This window comes from Chiloscyllium plagiosum, unplaced genomic scaffold (genome assembly GCF_037043375.1).
Source record: "Chiloscyllium plagiosum isolate Xiang-an unplaced genomic scaffold, Cpla_swu_hap1 HiC_scaffold_7, whole genome shotgun sequence".
Lineage (NCBI taxonomy): Eukaryota > Metazoa > Chordata > Chondrichthyes > Orectolobiformes > Hemiscylliidae > Chiloscyllium > Chiloscyllium plagiosum.
In genome coordinates, this window is record NW_028270145.1 from 48,754,801 (window position 1) to 48,770,080 (window position 15,280).

At 41.6% G+C, this 15,280-nt stretch overlaps 1 protein-coding gene across 1 annotated transcript in view; it reads left to right on the plus strand.

Moving 5' to 3' along the window:
• LOC122551515 (dual 3',5'-cyclic-AMP and -GMP phosphodiesterase 11A-like) overlaps positions 1–15,280 on the plus strand; it is a 411,702-nt gene that overhangs the window by 71,780 nt on the left and 324,642 nt on the right. The window lies entirely within an intron of this gene.

The window sequence follows — 15,280 nt, forward strand, 5'->3', positions numbered from 1 at the left end:
AAAAAACAAAACAACAAAAAAAACCAAAAAAAAAAAAACAAAAAAGAACAAACAGACAAAACTCAACTATCTACTAATCTAACCTACAACTAACCAGGGTGTATATTTAAGTCTCTTACACGCTCGGGATGTGTTAACATCAGATATGATAAACCCGTATTCGTGCGGGATTCCTCCCCCGAGGGGCCGCGGACCAGCCAGGTCTGTAGTCTCAATTAAATAAAAGCCCTTGTTAGGATAGCCGAAATATCTGTATTTATGTAATTCAAAAAGGGCTGCCATATTTTATAAAATAATTCGGTCTTTCGGTGCACCATGTTTGTAAGGAAGTCAAGGGGTATACATTCCATAATTAGTCTGTGCCAATTTGAAAGTCCAGGGGGGCCCTCCGCCACCCAATTCATCAAAATATTTTTCCTTGCACAGAAAGAAAGAATAGAAAATAGTCTCTTCCCGTACATGTCCAGGGAGGGAAAGTTCGAAAAGCCCAATAGGAGAGATACGGGGTCCACTTTTATTTCCGTTCCTAAAATTTCTGTCAGGGTACTTGCTACTTTAGTCCAATATCCACGGATCTTATGACAGGTCCATAAGCAATGTACAAGAGTGCCCACCTCTATTTTGCATTTAGGACACATTGGAGATGCTCCTGCCTTAAATTTTGCCAATCGAACCGGTGCTATATGGGCCCTATGAAGTACCTTCAGCTGGATAGCCTGGGTTCTGTTACAAATAGTAATTCTTCTAGCATTTTCCCACATATCATTCCACGTTTCTGTGGAGATTTCTAGTCCCAGATCCTGATCCCATGTTTTAAGCAGATTATCCATATGTCCCGATACTTCATCATGTAGCAAATGATAAATATTACTGACGGAAGATACCCCCACTGGTCGTAGGACACTACATTCTCTATCGGATTTATAAAGACTATCTAATAACGTAGTCTTCTTCTGTATAAAATCTCGAATTTGGAAGTATCGAAAGAGGTCTCCATTGGGTAATCCGAATTTCTGACGCAGCTGTCCGAAAGACATCAGGATCCCATCTTTAAATAAATCCCCGAGACATGAGATACCCCTGGCTCTCCAGAGTTTAAAAGTGGCATCTGTTAACCCCGGTTGGAATCCCCATGCTCCCACTATCGGTGCATAGGGGGATGTTTTATGTGAATTACCCTCATTTTGCCGCATTATATTCCAAGCCTTGATTGTATTCAGTATTATAGGGTTTTTACAGTGATCTGTAATGATTTTCCTCTTGTCTGAGAATAAAAGGTTAATAAGTGGGTATTTTACTTGAGAAGCCTCGATGTCCAACCAGATTGATTGTGGATCAGACAAGACCCAATCAGCTATATAACTTAATAGGGAACTTAATTGATATTTCCTAAAATCTGGGAAGTCCAATCCACCCCTTGCCTGTGGAAGCTGTAGCTTCTTCAGCTTAATGAGGGGCCGCCTATGGTTCCAGATAAAGGAACTCAGCCAGCCATATAATTTACATAAAGCTGTCCTCGGCAGCATCACTGGAAGCATTCTCATAGGATATAGGAGACGGGGCAGGATATTCATTTTGATTAATGCTATTCTACCCAGCCAGGAAATTGGCAGGTCTCCCCATCGCTGGAGGTCCTGCCTTATCCTTTCCAATAAATTCACAAAATTAGCCTTATACAACTGACCAAATACTGGAGTAATAAAAATGCCTAAATATAAGAAACCCTCCAGGGACCAGCGAAAGGGAAAAAGGGAACCGTCCGCTAAGCGGGGTATCACAGCAAGGCCACCCATTGGCATAGCCTCCGATTTTGAAAAATTAATTTTATAGCCTGAGAATGTACTAAATGTATTAATAACTTGGATTAAGCGGGGTATGGACATCAAAGGGTTACTGAGGAATAGAAGAACATCATCTGCATAAAGGGTAATTTTATGTTTACCTGTACCAATCCTTGGGGCCACTATATTAGGATCAGCTCGTATAGCTTCTGCTAGTGGTTCAATTATTAGCGTGAATAACAATGGTGAGAGGGGACATCCCTGACGGCAGCCCCTACCCACACTGAAGCTATCCGAGCCTAATCCATTGGTAACCACAACTGCTTTGGGATCACTATACAATGTTGAGATCCATTTGGTAAACACCTGTCCAACACCAAACCTCTCCAATGTGTAAAACAAATATGACCATTCGACCCTATCAAATGCCTTTTCCGCGTCTAATGAAACCACTACTCCTGGTATCTTTCCCTGATGACAAGCTTGAATCATATTCAGAGCCCTTCTAACATTATTGGATGATCTACGGCCCTTAATAAACCCCGCCTGATCCTCCTTTATAATATGTGGCAGTATCCTTTCTAATCTCAGTGCTAATGTTTTAGAGAGGATTTTAAAATCTACATTTAGCAAGGATATTGGTCTGTATGATGTACAATCTTCTGGGTCCTTTCCTTTTTTGAGGATAAGAGAGATATTTGCCTCTTTCAGCGAAGGCGGGAGACAGCCCTGACTATATGCATAGTTATACATGTCCATAAGTGGACCAACCAGTATTTCTGTAAATTCTTTATAGAATTCAGCTTGAAAGCCATCTGGGCCCGGCGTCTTACCATTTTGAAGGTGCCTAATTGCATCAACTATTTCTTGGGGTGTAAGAGGAGCATTTAGGACCGATACTTGTTCCGGAGTTAGGTCTGGAAAAGTCAAATTTTTAAAAAATGACTGCATCCTCTTCGCCCTATCTTCACAATCCTGTGATTTATATAACTCAGAATAGAATTTTCTAAAGGTCGCATTAATCTTTTTATGATCATGAGTCAAAATACCCGTACTTTCCTTGATAGACATAATAGTCTGAGGGGCCTTTTTTTTCTTTGCAAGAAATGCTAAGTATCTACCCGGTTTGTCGCCATATTCATATAATCTTTGCTTTGCAAATAATATTTCCCTCTTAGCCGTTTGAGTAAGTGTAGTATTTAGAGCTGTCCTAAGAGCTGTAATCCTTTGCAATTTAATAATAGAGGGTCTATCAATGTATGCTGTTTCAGCCGCTTTTAAGCGGGTTTCAAGCAAACGCTGTTGTTCTCCTTTTAATTTCTTCTGGGTCGCTGAGTAGGAGATGATCAAGCCTCGCGTGTAAGCTTTGATGGTCTCCCACATCATTGACGGGTTGCTAGCTGTACCTGAATTAATTTCTAAAAAAGTTTTAAATTCTTGAGAGAAGTACTTTACAAATTTACTATCTTTCATTAAGAAGGGGTCCATACGCCAATGCCGAGGGGATGTCCCACTGTTCTTCGCCTTAGTTTCCATATATACAGCAGCGTGGTCAGAAATTGCTATATTACCTATTTTACAGGATGATATGGAATTTAAAAAAATTGAGGGGGCAAAAAACATATCAATTCTGGTATGACATTTATGTGGATTAGAGTAGAAAGAAAAATCTCTACCCTGTGGATGAAGACATCTCCATACATCTACTAATCCTAATTCTTTGTTCAGATCCATCAATTGTCTAGATCTGGGAGATACTCCTGCAGTACTCTTGGGAATCCTGTCTATTTCCGGATCCATAATACAATTAAAGTCTCCCCCTATAATTATATGACGGGCATCAAAAGCCATCAATTTTGAGAAGGCTTCCGTTATAAATTTAAAGGGGTGTGCCGGGGGGCAGTACAAATTTAAAATCCCATATTCCTCTCCATTTATGAGAGCTTTAATCAAGATATATCGTCCAGATTCGTCTTTTATCTGCTTTAGGATTTTGAAAGGGAAATTCTTCCGAACAAGAATAACAACTCCCCTGCTTTTTGAGCTAAAAGAAGAAAAAAAGGCCTGATCAAATCCGCCCTGTCGTAATTTCAAGTGTTCTTTATCTGACAGATGCGTCTCCTGTAGGAGAGCTATATCAACTCTTTCCTTCTTAAGATTTGATAATATTTTCTTCCTTTTAAGTGGCGAATTACTCCCTTTGACATTCCAGGTGCACCACTTAACCGATTGATCAACCATAATCCTCTGGGCCAATCCGAGACCCCTCGGGAGGGGGAACCCCATCCAGAACATCCCTGGCATGGAACATGTAAAATTTACAAAAATAAACCCTCTTTAATACACCCACAACAATACAGTAAAAAACTATTTCTAAATAAAAAAAATATAAAACGTATCTAAGTGGAGACTTTCCCCCTTGTTCCCAGGGGGCATCACTTCCTCTCCAAAAATCCCTCATATCCTCTCCCAACCAATGCCCCACCCTTGACCCAGGCACTCCTCAATAAAGTGAGGAAAATTCAAATATAATACAAAGCTAGAGTTAACAGTGAGCACCCCACCCCCACCCCTACCAACACCTGGGTATATTTGGTAATGTTAATGTTAATACCACATATAAACATATAACTATAAAATTACCAGTTCAACAAATAATAATTAAATATGATAATACAAAATAACGAAGGGAAAAACAACCCCGCTCCTAAAGACAGAGGTAAAATCGAATAAGGTAACCACCTCCCCCCACCCACATTAACCAAATCCCCCAGCTTATATATACATATATATACATACACATACATATATATATATATATATACATACATACACACACACATATAAACCAAAACGGGGGGGGAAGGCAGACCAACATCCATTATGTCCTACAGTTTATCTAAGAGAGTCCAAGAATTCCTTAGCCTTTTCTGGTGATCCAAAGTTATATACAGATCCTTCATGGTTAAAGCGTAACATCGCTGGGTAGCGTAAGGAGTACTGTACATTTAAGTCCCTTAAACGCTTCTTCGCCTCGTCGAATGCCTTCCTCTTTCGAACCAGAGCCGGGGAAAAGTCCTGAAATAGCATGATCTTGGATCCTTTGTAGATCATAGCTTGGGGGTCTTTTCCGAGATTTCTAGAGGCTTCTAGGAGTATCTGCCTCTCCCTGTAGCTCTGCAGCCGGAACAGGACCGGGCGCGGGCGCTGGTTCGAGCCGGGCCCGCGTATTGCTACCCGGTAGGCCCATTCCACCCTTACCTGGCCTGATCCAGCTTGCAGATTTAAAAGTTGTGGCAGCCACTGCTCCAGGAATGCTGTAAGCTGGCCTTCCTCTTCCTGCTCGGGAAGGCCCAGCAAACGAATATTTTTTCGACGACCTCGATTATCGAGGTCGTCAATATGATTTTCCAAGGTCCGGACTCGCTGCTCGAGAGTCCGGACCTGATCCACGGCCGATTGAGCGGTTGTCTCCGAGGTCGCGGCCTTTAGCTCCGCCCCTCCGACTCGGCGTTGAATTTCATCAATTTCACGGTCGTGCTTCTTCAGCGCGGCCGAGAGCGACTCCCAACGATTCCTGGATTCGACGATAAAGGCATCAATCTTCGAGTCAAGCTTGGAAAGCATTTCTGCAAGGCTTGTTACTGTAGGTAAGTCCCCCGGGGCGGCTGTGGACGCCTCTGCTGCAGCTGGAGAGTGTGGGGGAGGGGTTCCTGCTTGCTGAGAGCTGCGGGCTCCCTTCCCTTTAGTCATTTTAACTTAGGATAAAGTTGCTTAAATATAATATTACACCACTAATTCAGTTACTAAACTATTATAAATGATTTATAAATGATTTGGTAAGCTTGGTAGGGGGTAGGTGACCCACTGTGCCCAAGTCTTGGGAGGAGCACTATAGACTCAGTCTTACTGGGTCGCCGCCATCTTGGATCCCCCCTGAAAAGTATTTTAAATTGCACAATATCATCAAGCAGAGGCAGCATGATTACATGAAGGGGAAATCATGTCTGACAAATTTAGTAGAACTCTTCAGGAGGTAACAAGCAAGATAGATAAAGGGAAAGCCATAAATGTAATATATTTGGAGTTGAGAAGTGTTTGACAAGGTGCCACACATTAAGCAACTTAATGTGATAATAGCCCATGCAGTTGGGGGCAGTACATTCACCAGGAGAGAGGATTGGCTAACAAAGACAGAGAGTTGGGGCAGGAGGCATTTTTTAGGATGGCAACCTGTAACTAGTGGAGTGCCTCAGAGATCAGTGCTGGACCACAACTATTTACAATGTGTGACTTGGATGAGGGATGTGAATGTGCTGTAGTGATATTTGTGGGTGAAATAGGTAGGAAGGCAAGTTGTGAGGAAGACACAGTGGGCCCTGCAGAGGGATATAGAAAGGCTAAATGATAGGAGAAAAATTTGGAAGATGGAATATAATGTGGGAAGGTGAGGTGTCACAAAGCTGGTCCCGTTTTTATAAAAACTGTTCCTTTTCTCAAGGATACTATGACCTTTTTATCAGAGGGGTCATTAAACCCTCACGGCTCTGAGGTGACTAGTTTGGTACAGAGATGAAAAAGGACTTTGAGAGGCCTTTTGTTTATATATAAACAGATGAGATTTCAGGCCAAAGTGATCATATTATAGACGTGACCTGTATAATGAAAGGGGAGTGGTCAGCTCTCTAGCTGAGCAATTCAGTCCAGAATTAGTTAGAAGTTCCGCTGTGGACTGTATGAAGAAAGGATGTTACATTCTCTCTCTCCTTCTGCCCTTCTAACTTCAACCTGTAAGCATTTGTTCTATTTCTACTGTTGTTTCAGGGGTTTACTTATTGACACTGTTGTCAGCATAATTAAGACCAGTTTTGATAGAGTTCTGTAGGGGTTCTTTATTCTCCTTTTTGTGTTTCATTGAGTAATTTTGTGAATAAATTTTTGTCTGTTTTTACTCTGGGTAATTTTCACTGTACACTTACCAAAACAAATTACAAAGTTATGGTCTGGGCTGCCTGCTTAAGAATAGTTTGAGTGATCTGGCCTAATCCACAACAGAGGTTATACACTTTAGTGGGAAGAATAGAGGAACTGAGTTTTTTTTTAAATGGTGAAAGAGTGCAGAAAGTGACAGAATAGATGGATTTGTGTCTCCTCTTCCATAAATCACATATAAATTCAATGGGTAATAAGGAAAGCAAATGAAATTTTGGGCTCTATTGCAAAGGGAATGAAGTATGAAAGTAGGGATGTTCTGCTCAATTTATACAAGGCATAATCAGACCACAGCTGGAATACTGTGTGAAGAGTATCTGAGGAAAGTATCTGAGTCCAGAAAAGGTTCACTAGGTTGATACCAGGTATGGAGGGGAAGTTGAGTAGATTGTGCCTATTCTTATTGGACTATAGGAGAACGAGGGGCTATCTTATTGACATGTTCAAGGTTCTTAGAGAGTGTGGCGCTGGAAAAGCACAGCAGGTCAGGCAGCATCTGAGGAGCAGGAGTATCGATGTTTGAGGCATAAGCCCTTCATCAGGAATCCTGATGAAGGGCTTATGCCCAAAATGTCGATTTTGCTGCTCCTCAGATGCTGCCTGACCTGCTGTGCTTTTCCAGTGCCACACTCAGGACTCTGATCTCCAGGATCGGCAGTCCTCACTTTCTCCAAGGTTCTTGGAGGACTTGATAGGGTAGGTATCGGCTCCCACCCAAGGATCCCCAAGGTGAGAGGGGAAAGATATAAAAGGGACCTAAGGGGCAACCTTTTCACACAGAGGGTGGTACATGTATGGAATGAGCTACCAGAGGAAGTGGTGGAGGCTGGTACAATTACAGCATCTAAAAGGTCTCCAGATCAGTATATGAATAGGAAGGGTTTATAAGGATATGGGTCAAATGCTGGCAAATGGGACTAGATTAAGTTAGGATATCTGGTCGGCATGGACGAGTTGGACTGAAAGATCTGTTTTCATGCTGTACATCTCTATGACCCTATATCGAAAAGTTGTTTCCTCTTGTGGGAGAGTCTAGGACTAGAAGACATAACCACAGAGTAAGGGATGGTACATTTAAGAGAGAGATGAGAACGAATTTCTTCTGTGAGAGTAGTAAATTTGTGGAACTCTATACTACAGAGGGCTGTATTTGCTGGGCCATTAAGTCTATTCAAGGCTGAGATAGAGAGATTTTTTATCAGTAAGGGAATCAAGGCTTCTGGAGAAAAGGCAGGAAAGTAGATTTGAGGATTATCAGATCAGCCGTAATCTTGTTGAATGGTGGCCCAGACTTGATGGGCTGAATGGCCTACTTGTACTCCTGTGCGTTAGTGCCTAATAGATACATGGGAACAGCACCTGCTTGCTTCCCCCCCCACCCCCGCCAAACCATTCACCATCCTGACTTGAAAATATACAGCTGTTTTTTTCAGTGTCATTGAATCCAAATCCTGAAACACCCTCCCTAACAGCTCTGTGGACCTAGCTGCAGCACATGGGCTACACTGGTTCATGGGAGCAGCTCACCACCACCTTCTCAATACAACTAGGAAGAGGCAATGCATGATGGCCCAGCCAGCGATACCCATTTCCCATGAATATTTTTTTAATTCCAAATTTTGTAAAAAGGTCATATTTGGAAGAGTTACCTTTGTCTCCTAGCAGCTCCTCCTGTATGGCCAGAATACCTCGGAAAGGAGGCAGGAACCTGTAAATGTTTGAGTGTGTAAGAGTCATTGCAACTCCAGGATATCTAATTCCAACATCTAGCATCAGTGGTCACAGATAAGTTGATCATTGATGGGATAGAAATCTTATCTGTTGGTGATCTCTGCAGGTTGGTGAAAGAGCTTTCTCAAAATCATTTGGGTGCAGGCTGCATCATCCTTAACGTGCAGGCAGCCAGGGATTGTGAAGAATCCCAGGGGAATATTAACAGGTTTAATCTGGATGGCGTCAATGCTAGCCCAGATGCATTCGTGGGTTGAGGATTGAGAGATGTCACACAGGACACAATTTGATCCATGGAATGAGTTACTGATTTAAAATCTTAATGCAGCTGTAACTTTTGGCATCAGGATGGGGCAGTCTTCAATTCCTTCTGAGTGTAAGTCCTTCTTCAGCAGAGGACACAGTTCGGTGATGATGGCGAGGGACATCCTGTGTACATGTGCAATGGATTTCTGAGAGCTGCAAATAACAACAGCATGGCCCGGTGATCCAGACTCTGTCCATTCTCCTCCACTTCCATGAACCCTGGTCTGCTACCTCTTTCTCTGAAGGATGTGCTGCAACACCCTCTGGAGGTTGCAGTTCCTTTTGGGCTTAGTGACATCCTAATTGCTCTCTCCTTCGACGCCCTGTCATTGAAATTGCAACAAGGTCTCAAGTGATCCTCCAGCTGGCTGCTGTCTGTCAATGCATGGGCCTATAACCTGTGGGGATTGAGAGATAGAACAGCATATCTGTAGTGGCATTCCTAATCCCTCACATCAGTAAGAAGCATGTTATGTGTTGACACGCTGTGCTATGAAGGCTTTGCAAAAAGGCCAATGTTAGGGCCCCAGTATGGACCTCATAATTATATAACCTTTTCAGATGTATTTTGCTGAACTAGGAGCTAATACTATATTGCAGGAGCAAAATTCAGGCACTTATTCACCACCAGGCAACTGCTCTGATTTGCATGTTGGGAATTAACACCGTCTGGTTTCTTAGAAGCTGAGGATAATTATGAACTAAGTAGAAATAAGGCAAGATTGGCTAATAATGGCTATAAATAGAAATAAAGAAGTCACCAATGAGTTTCAGAATTTGCTGCTTTATTTCTAAGGAGGAAATTGGAACGTTTTTCTCAACACCAAGAATCTGATTTCTTTGTCATATTTTTCTAACTTTCATGCTATTGCCTACTCTGCTCAAAGCAATGGAAAATTCCATCCTTGCACTTCTGAAGTCATCTGTAGATATAAATAAGTAGACACTAATGGAGATGGTTTAATCCTCAATGCTTTTCATTTGGGTAGGGATGATTTGAGGATAAATTGCAATCAATAGCCTCCTGTTGAGGTCGAGATATTTTAACAGGGTCAGTTGCCCATCGGAAACAACAGGAAACAACAACGAGCTGATAGGAGAGAAAACTTGGACAGCATCAAAGGAAAAGGTGCTGGTGAATGAGTATGTTGTGGGAGGGGTTTTGGTAGGGGATATAGTAAAGAAATCTAGGTTGGGGAGACTGAGAATTCCTTTAATGGGGCATTGAAAAGGATTCCATCGCATCTGAAGTTCCACAGTTGAAAAGAAAATATAATTTGTTGTGTCTTCTCAATTTACACGGCTACCTTAGCCTTGTAGGAAAATCACAGGAGGATTGCTGCTCAGCTCCTTGTTGAATAGAAACTTAGATGTAATGGAATGCAGCTTTTCATAAATCAGACTACAGCTTTAACTCATTTGCCTACAGCACTCTGGAGGGAAACACTTGCAATGTCAGTTATGGTGAACTGTGTTCTGACGAAGAGTCATTGATCCGAAATATTAGCTCTGCTTGCTCCCAAAAGATGCTGCAAGACCTGCTAAGTTTCTCCAGCAATTTCTGTTTTAGCTTCAGATCTCCAGCATCTGCAGTCCATTTTTTTATTGAATGGAAGGCTTTGTGCATGACCAAAGTGGGGTCCTCTGGGCAGGGCTACACTTGAGGTTGAAATGGTCAGGAACTACAGGAAATCCAAACCCTACTTATTGCAATGAGATGCAATAACATTAGTGGTGCAACCAACAAACTGCTGAATAAAAATATATATTTAAAACACAATTGCTATGAAAAATATTATGTATGACTTGGAGCCTTCTGTTCAAATAGAATTATTACGTTGCAAATGCAAATTAAATAACAGCATTTGTATTTGTCTAATCAGAAGTAATTTAGCTCTAATATAAATTAATCATTGTAAAGCAGTGACTGCCAGAATAGCCTCACTGCCCTGTCATTCCAACTGACAGTGACAGCTGCAGGCCAGGCTGGTAGAATTGAGACAATGATTATTTTTCTCATTTAACTTAGAAACAAAAGACTATCCAAAGGTTGTTTGAAAATGTAACTTTATTTGTCAGAATAATGAAGCAAAGTGATTAGTTTGTCAACAAAGCAGGTTAGCGAGAGTGAACTGTGGCTTGTGGTTATGAATAGGGGGAGTTTTCACTCCCCAGACCCGCAGGAAATGATTGGGGTGGGTGAGGTTATGCATTCATGGGGTTTCATCTGAGGGGGATTGACTTTTTTATTCTTTCATGGGATATGTGGGCTTTGCTAGCAAGCCCAACACTTGGCACCTATCCTTAACTGCCCTTTGCTGGGCACTATGCTGCTGTCTGGTTGATTAGGTCCACCCAAGGTGCTGGTAGAGAAAGAGTTCCCATATTTTGAATCTATGACAGTGAAGGAACGGTGATGATATTTCCAGGTCAGGCTGGTGTGTGGCTTAGAAAGGAACTTGCAGGTTGGGGAGTTCCTATGCATCTGATGCCTTTGTCCTTAAGGTGGTAGAGGTTTCAGGTTTAGAAGGAGCTGTCAAAGAAATCCTGATGACTTGTTGCAGTGCCTCTTGTAAATGGTACTCACTGCTGCCACACTGTGTTGGTAGTGTAGGGAGTTAATGTCTGAGTTTGTGTTTGAGGTGGGAAGCAATCCAATTGCTTTGCCTTAGTATGGAGTCAAGTTTCTTGCGTGTTGGTTGAGTTGCATTCATTCAAGCAAGTGGAGAGTTTTGCATGTTCTTGACTTGTTACTTCTCTCTGAATTCCAGATTCTAATCTGTTTGGTTGCTATAGCTGTTCTAGTTCAGTTTATGGTCAATGGTAACCTGCAAGATGTTGACATTGAAGTGTTCAGTGATGGTAATGCTATGGAATATCACAGAAAGATGAATAGATTCTCTTTCATTAGAGACAACAACTACGTGGCCTATTGTATTGCAAAAATTACTTGTTACTTAATAGCCCAAGTGAGAATCCTGTTCTGCTCTTGCTGCACTTGGGCATGGACTGCTTCAGTGTCTGAGGAGTGATGAATGTTACTGAACATTGTGCAATCAATAGCGAACACCCTAATTTCTGAGCTTACAATGGAAAAAAGGTCATTGACAAAGCAGCTATAGGTAGTTGACTTAGTGCACTATTCTAAGGATAACCTGCAGTGGTGGTCTGGAAATGAGATAATGGCCTCCTAAAACTGAAACCATCTTAGTTTGAGCTGGATATGACTCCAACCAGTCAGGAGTTTTTCCCCCGATTCCTGTTGATTCTTGTTTGTCCAGGGCTTTTTGATGCTACACTTGGTCAAACATGACTTTGATGTCACGGGCAGTCACTCCTACCTTTCAGCTCTGTTATCCATGTGTGGACCAAGGCTATTAATAATCAGGAGCTGTGCCCCTGACAGAACCCAAACTGAGCATCTTATTGCTGTGGAAGTACCACTTGATAACACCTTCCATTACATTTCTGCGGATAGAATGGAGCTGATAGAGCAGTAATTGTTTGACCTTAATTTGTACATCCTTTTGTGAGTAGGCTATAGATGGACAATTTTCGACACTGCTCAATAGATGACATTTTTGGTGCTGTCCTGGAACATTTTGGCTAAGGGGCATGGCTAGTTCAGGTACACAAACCTTCAGTATTACTGGAGGTCCATTACTGAATATTGTCCAGTATCCAGTGCCTCCAGTTGTTCTTTTAAAAATCATGTGGAATGAATACAGTTGGCCGAAGACTGGCATATCTGATGCTGGAGAGGCTGAGGCACGAGGCTGAGATGAATAATAAATTCAGCACCTCTGGCTGAAGATTGTGGCAAGTGCTCCAGCATTGTCTTTTGTACTACATTGGACCATCCTGTCATTGAAGATGAGGAAACTTGTGCAGTGTCTTCCTCCAGTGAGTTGTTTAATTGTCCACCACCATTCATGATTAGATATGGCAGGACTGCAGGCCTTAGGTTTGATCCATTGGCTGTGGGATCGCTTAGTTCTACGTAATGCATGTCAGTTCAACAGCTGACATGTAGGCAGCCAATGTTGTAACTTTACCACATTGAACTGGGTATGCCTGGTGCTGTACCCGGCATTCTTAATTAAACCAAGGTTGGTCCTTTGGCTTGAGGGTATTGGTAGAATCTAGCCTTCAGGGTAACCAATCTACCTGATTTTATGGGGCAGTTTTGTATTTGAATCAATTGTTTTCTGTCCTGGGTTGATGCTGTTGGAGTGCAATTTGTTTTGTATTTCAGGCCTTTACATCTTGTGCAGTTCACTCCTGAAATTTTGTGTCTTGGAGGTTCAACAGCACACAGCCCCTTACCTGAAAGTTTGCACCATCTCTGCTGGATCTGTCCTGTTTGTGGGAGAGGACAATTCCAGGATACTGATGGGAGTTCCGGGATTGCTGATTGTAAACTATATTAACGGAATTCAAGTTCCACCAACTGTAACATGAAGATTTGAAATTGTGTTCCCCATAGCGTTAGTCTGGACCTGTGGATTGCTATCCAACTACATCACCATCACCCCACTTCTTCCCAGTTAGTCCATGGAAAATCTCTCCCAGTTTTAGCATAATGACCCAGATGTTTGTTTGGAGGACATGCAAGGTAGACAGGGTTGAGTTACCATTGTCAGTGCCTCCATTGATGTTAGGTCTCTCCTTTTTGACCTTACAGCATTCACTTGGTATAATGGTATTTAAATATCTCTGTCAAGTCCAACATTTATTACCCATCCCTAATTGCCTTGGAACTGAGTAGCTTGCTCAGCTATTTCAGAGGATTATTAAAGGCTAGCCACATTACTTTGCTTTGGAGTCACAAATGGGTCAGACCAGGGACAGGCAGTAGTATTCTTTTGCTAAGGGGCATTAGTGAATTAGAGTGTTTTTGTTACAATAAATGATACTTTCATGGAATCACTAAGTTTAACTTTATAGTCCAGAATTTTAAAAAATTAATTGAAGAAACATTTTTTCCAGCTGGTGTCATAGGATTTGAACCATTTTTCCTGAGTCATTGGGAGGGGCGTCTGGGTTACCAATCTTCTGTCTCTTTTCAGTGTTGGCTTTCTGTATCTATGGTAGGATCCTCCAAAAGAAGCAGCAAAAGACCTTGAAAGGGCAGAATTAATTGAACGATCAGAATTGAGGCCCATGTTGAAGGCATTGACTGGGATCAAGGCCTACAGCACATAAATAAAGGGCCTGATTCCAAGGAGCAAGTGGCAACTGTAGTTCAGACCTTTTCTTTCCAGCCGAGATATTTGAAGTTCATCTTTGTCTCACTGCCCCATCACAAGACTCCATCTTCACCTTCAACCACAAAGGATGGTGGAGAAGAAAGAACATAATTACAGTCTTGGGGAGCTTAAATCCCAGTCAGGCGGTAATGTGAGGTTTGAACCATTGCCCAAAATTTCCATCATTCTCCATTGTAACCAGTATTTCAGAGAAATCCCATGTCAAGGTTCTCCAGTCCAGTCATCTGAACTAAGTTTATAAGTTTTCTTCCTTCAGCAAGACTGAGAGTTCTTTCTCATGTCTTTAATATGTTCATCTAAAACTGTATGTGAAATTATCTTAATTAGAATGGCAGTGCTAATATATCACTGTGGAGGTTTTGGAAAAGAGGAGGTTTCGGAGAAGAGGGCAGCAAATGTTAAATATGGGGCATTCCTTTTTTCAGCCACTCACCCCACAACCCTGTCACAATCAGAACGTACTATGCCTAGAGTGGAAACTTTTCTTCTAAAGTTCAATGATTGCACACCAATGAGGATCAGAACTGCTCTGTAGCCCAGGCACACTGAAAGGAATTATAATGCACTGCTAACCTTTTGTATGAGGCGATTTCAGCCTCAGGCAGATAGTGTTCTTGAAAATAGGAATGCAGATTGGAAAAGAACAGTGCTAATTTTATTTCATGGAAATGAGCAGATAGCACAAAGATAACATCTGGGATTCTTCCAGTCGACTTCCAACATTTCAACAGAATCAGTGCCTCCATTGAAGTCAGGTCCCTCCAGTTTTATTCCTTTTTGACTTTACTGCATTCATTTGGTACAATGGGTCAGCATTTATTACCCATCCCTAGTTTCCTTGGAACTGAGTAGCTTGCTCAGCTATTTCAGAGGTACAGTACTATATCTTGTTACAATCTGCTTCTCAGTCAGTTCTATGTGAACACTGTCCCCTTCTACAGAACATACATGAAATTAAATGGTTTATTTATAGTATTCGAGATTAAATTATATTTACATTGAGAATAATTTTTAAAAGTTGGACTTTTTTGACTAATAACCCCAAATTAGTGTACAATTTATGATGTTCAATGAAAAGAGACAGAAATGTGTTTTATATCTTCTTAGACTGACATTATATTTATATCTGTTCAGTGCAATTACATGATTCATATCTAATCTTTTAAATTTTGCAATTAAATGAATAATGGCAAAATCTGC